Below are 5,511 nucleotides of genomic sequence, written 5' to 3'. Positions count from 1 at the left end.
GTGTATTCCCCAATTAATTAAATCCTGAATTTTATATTTGTAGGGTAAGACTCCAGGGAGTTAGGCAAGGGAAACAGCTATCAGAAACTGCAATAGATACACACCACTGAAGAGGTAGAGTTTAGAATTAGAGCCCTGCCAGATTAGAGGGACTGGATAATGACATCAGCCCTTACATTAAAAATCACAGAAGAGTAGTATCTGCGGCGGCCCTAGAACCAGACTCGGCTGATTTTCGCTTATGACGCAGCCCAGGAAGCTGCCCAAGGAGCAGAAGTACGACCGGCAGCTGAAGTTGTGGGGTGATCATGGGCAAGAGGCTTTGAAATCTGCTCATGTTTGTTTAATAAATGCAACAGCCACCGGGACTGAAATGCTTAAAAGCTTGGTACTACCAGGTGTTGGTTCTTTTACAATTATTGATGGAAATCAGGTCAGTGGAGAAGATGCTGGAAACAATTTTTTCCTTCAAAGAAGCAGTATTGGCAAGAACCGAGCTCAAGCTGCTATGGAATTCTTACAAGAATTAAATAATGATGTCTCTGGAAGTTTTGTGGAAGAGAGTCCAGAAAATCTTCTAGACAACGATCCTTCATTTTTCTGTAGGTTTACCATTGTGGTTGCAACTGAACTCCATGAAAGTATATTACTACGTTTAGCAGATGTCTTCTGGAATTCTCAAATCCCTCTTTTGGTCTGTAGGACATATGGATTAGTTGGTTATATGAGGACCATTATAAAAGAACATCCAGTAATAGAATCTCACCCAGATAATGCATTAGAGGATCTACGACTAGATCAGCCTTTTCCTGAGTTGAGAGAACATTTTCAGTCTTATGATTTGGATCATATGGATAAAAAGGATCATAGCCATAGTCCATGGATTGTGATCATAGCTAAATACTTAGCACAGTGGTATAGTGAGACAAATGGACGAATACCTAAAACATACAAAGAAAAAGAGTACTTTAGAGATGTGATTAGACAAGGAATTCTAAAGAATGAAAATGGAACTCCAGAAGATGAAGAGAATTTTGAAGAAGCTATTAAAAATGTGAACACAGCACTAAATACAACTCAGATTCCACAGTATTGAAGATATATTTAATGATGATCGCTGCATAAATATCACCAAACAGACACCATCATTTTGGATTTTAACTCGTGCCTTAAAGGAGTTTGTGACAAAGGAGGGTCAAGGAAATTTACCTGTTCGAGGCACAATTCCTGATATGATCGCAGATTCAAGCAAATATATAAAACTGCAAAATGTTTATCATGAAAAAGCAAAGAAAGATGCTGCTGCTGTGGGTAATCATGTTGCTAAATTGCTGCAGTCTGTGGGCCAGGCGCCGGAGGCCATCTCAGAGAAAGAATTAAAATTACTCTGTAGTAATTCTGCATTTCTTCGAGTGGTAAGATGTCACTCCTTAGCTGAAGAATATGGTTTAGATACAATTAACAAGGATGAAATTAGGGTATCTAACTATCAAGTTGAAGAAGATATAGGAAAGTTGAAGTCTTGTCTCACCAACTTCCTTCAGGAATATGGCTTATCTGTAATGGTGAAAGATGACTATGTCCATGAATTTTGCCAATATGGAGTGCTGAACCACACACCATTGCTGCTTTCTTGGGAGGTGCTGCTGCTCAAGAAGCTATCAAGATAATCACCAAACAATTGTAATTTTTAATAATAGTTACAATTATAGTGGTATGTCACAAACGTAAGCAACTTTCCAGTTGTAGAAAAAGTAGAGTGTTAATGATTGAAACTGTAGACTGTGCTCTAGACTGCAAAATTCTGCTAAATTGTTTTCTTAATAAACACTTTTCTCATTTGTTATTTAAAAAAAAATTCCCGGAAAACCAAAAAAAAATCACATGTTAGAATTAAAGACTACATCATTATCAAAATATATCAAAATTTTAACTGCCTGATAGAAAAAAAATCTGTATCTATATCCATATATAGATTCCTGGTATGATGCTGTAGGATCAGCACTAGACTGTGAACCACAGGGTCAGCAGTTCAAGCCCACCAGCTGCTCCTTGGAAAGCTTATAAAGAGTCACTATGAGGTGGAACCAACTCAATAACACTTATCAACAATCACCATATCTATATATATTCTTCAGAGGAAGATAACTGAATCAAGCATTTCTACAGTGCATGAACACATCATACATACAAAAACTTCTAGATAAATGAACAGATAGAAAAATATAATCCATAGTAGAAAGAGCTAAACCAGATATTAGTATTGAAATTCAATCAACAAGAACTTCAAACTAATCACAATGATTATTAATTTTTTCTTATAAACTTTTTTCAATATTCAAAAGAATCTGATAAGAAAAATTGAATATAATGGGTAAAACAATATGTAGATTTTATAATACTAAATTATTATAACTGAAAAATATAACATTCAAAATAAGAAATATATTGGACACTAAAATATGTAAACTCAATGCAAAAGAAAAGAAGAAAGAAGGAACAAAAAACAAAGGGTACAATTAGAAAATAAACAGCAAGATGTCAGACTTTTATTCAATTGTGTTAATAATATCAAAATAAATTGATTAAGCATTCCAATTAAGATGTAGATGTCATCAAACTAGATTAAAAGTATTGCTGTTTACCATGATGTCAATCTTGAGTCATAGAACCCCATGTGTGCAGAGGGTTTTCAATTTCTGATCACCAGATCTCTCTTACAAGGCTCTTCTGATTGAGTAAAAATTGCCAATCAGTAAGCCAGCAGTCAAGCACTTAATGATTTTGCACCACTCAAAGACTTCTATTAAAAAAAAAAAAAAAAAAAAGCAGAGCCCAACTAACTATACAATATTTACAGGTGACGTAGTTTGCATATAAAAGCACAGGGCAGTTGATAGTTGCTGATGATGTTGTTAGATGCCATCAAATCTATCTGATTCAAAGGGACACTATGCACAACAGTACAATACAAGACCCTATCTTACACCATCCTCACAAATATCATTATGTCTGAGCCCATTGCTGCTGTCACTGAGTCAATCCATCTGATTGGGGGTCTTCCTGTTTTTTTGTTTACCCTTCACTTTTCAAAGCATGATGCCTTCTCCAGGGACTGGTCCCTCTTCACAACATATTCAAAGTAGGAGAGATGAAACCTCACCAGTCTTGCTTCTAAAGTGCATTCTGGCTATACTGCTTCCAAGACTGAGTTGTTTGTTTTTCCAGCAGTCTTCAAATTCATTCAATATTCTTCTCCAACACTGTAATTCAAATGTATAGAATCTTCTAAGTTCTTCCTTGTACATTATCCAATGTTCAGATGAGGCAAATGGAAATAACATTGTTTGAGTCAGGCATTCCTTAATCCTCAAAGTGTTATTTTTGCTCTTCAACACTTTAAAGAGGTCTTTTGCAGCAGCAGCTCTACCTAATGAAATGTGTCATTTGATTCCTTGACTCCTGTTTCCATGAGCACTGATTATGGATCCAAGCAAAATGAAATAATTGACAACTCTAAACGTTCCTCAATTTATCATGATGTTATTTATTGGTCCAGTTTTGAGTATATTTGTCTTCTTTACATTCAGGTGCAAGCCATACAGAAGGCTGCATTCTTTGATCCTCATCAGTAAGTATTTCAAGTATTCTTGGTTTCCAGGAAACAAGGTTACATCATCTGTATATTGCAAGTCATAAATGAGTCTTTCTCCTATCCTGATGTCACATTCTTCTTCATATAGTCCAAGCTCAGTTTGTTTGCTCAATTGAATAAATATGGTGAAAGGACACATACAATTCTGGCTTACAATAAATCTTAAATGATTTATTATCCTCTTGTTTTGCTTGAATGACTGCCTTTTTGGTCTGTGTACAGTTTCTTCATAAACACAATGAAGTGTTCTAGAATACCCATTCTTCACAATGTTATCTACAGTTTGTTTTGAGCCACACAGTTGAATGCCTTTGCATAGTCAATAGAGCATAAGTAAACATATTTTTTTATTCTCTTCTTTCAGCCAAGATTAACAATGATACTCATAGTTCCATATCTTTTTCTGAATCTGGCTTGAATATCTGGTCACTCCCTGTTGATGTACTGATGAAGCCATTTTTTTAATGATCTTCAGCAAAACATCACTAACGTGATATTGATTGATGTTTTCTGCATTTTATTGGCTGTAAAGATATCATATTCAAACACTATGCATAAAAAAAGTCAGTATGCTTATATTGAAACCACACAAAATCAACTTCCAAACAAAGATTAATACCAGAAACCAAGAGGATCATTTAGCAATGACAAAGGTGTGGATTCATCAAGAGCATGTAATAATGTGTACACATCCTAAGAAGGTATGATCCAAACAACTGGATCAATAAATAACATGCTGATAAATGTAGAAAAGACTGAAGTTGGCAAAGGCTTCATTTTGCTTGGATCCATAATCACACTCATGAAACCAGCAGTCAAGAAATCAAATGATGACTGCACTAGGAAAATTTGTTGCAAAAGTGTCTTTTGCAACGCTTTAAGACCTCTTTAAAGTGTCAAAGAATAAAAATGTCACTTTAAGGATTAAGGTGTGCCAGGCTCAAAATATATTTTCAATTGCCTCATATGCATGTGAAAGTTGGGCAGTGAATAAGGAAGACCATGGAAGAATCAATGCATTTGAATTATGATATTAGAGAACAACCTTGAAACTACCTTGCAAGGTCAAGAGAATAAAAAAATCAGTCTTAGAAAAAATACTGCCAAAATGCTCCTTAGAAACAGGAACAGGAAGATTTCATCTCTCCTACTTTAGATATGGCAGGAGGGACCAATCCATTTTACCAACTATGGAGAAGGACGCCATACTTGGTAAAAAGGAGGGTCAGTTAAAAAAGAGAAAAACCCCCAATGAGACGGACTGACACAATGACAGCAACAATGGGCTTAAACATAACTACAGTTATAAGGATGGTACAGTACCAGGCTATTCATAAGTTTTCAGAAGCAGTTTGTCACTCCTTCTTCCTACTCTGTATTCATCTGGAAGCTCATTTGAAGTCTGTCCACCATGAATGACCCTGTTGGTATTTAAAATACTAGTGGCATAGCTTTCAGAATCACAGCAACTCACAAGCCACAACAGTACAACAAACTGACAGACAAGTTGACAAACTGACAAGCCTTATGAATAGCAGAGAAACACTGTGAGATATAGTGCCAGAAAATGAGCCCCTCAGGTTGGAAGACACTCAAAATGCGACTGGAGAAGAGCTGCCTCCTCAAAGTAAAGTTGACTGTGATGACGTGAATGGAGTAAAGCCCATAGGAGGTAAGCTAACGGGACCTTCATTTGCTGATGGGGAAAAACCCAAAATGAAGAGAAACAGCTGTAAACATCCATTGAAAATTGGAATATGGAATATACAAAGTATAAATCTGGAAAAATTGAAAGCTGTCACAAATTAAATGAAACACATAAACGTCACTATCTTAGGCATTAGTGATCTGAAATG

General features: G+C 35.8%; 1 pseudogene; it reads left to right on the top strand.

Annotated features, from left to right (window-relative positions):
• The first annotated feature begins 241 nt into the window (after positions 1-241).
• LOC102821999 lies at positions 242-1,749 on the top strand (annotated as a pseudogene).
• The last annotated feature ends 3,762 nt before the right edge of the window (positions 1,750-5,511 follow it).

Source organism: Chrysochloris asiatica, unplaced genomic scaffold (assembly GCF_000296735.1).
Source record: "Chrysochloris asiatica unplaced genomic scaffold, ChrAsi1.0 scaffold00193, whole genome shotgun sequence".
NCBI classification, from domain to species: domain Eukaryota; kingdom Metazoa; phylum Chordata; class Mammalia; order Afrosoricida; family Chrysochloridae; genus Chrysochloris; species Chrysochloris asiatica.
The sequence above is the reverse complement of the archived record's forward strand: the minus strand, read 5'-3'. Positions and strand labels throughout refer to the sequence as shown.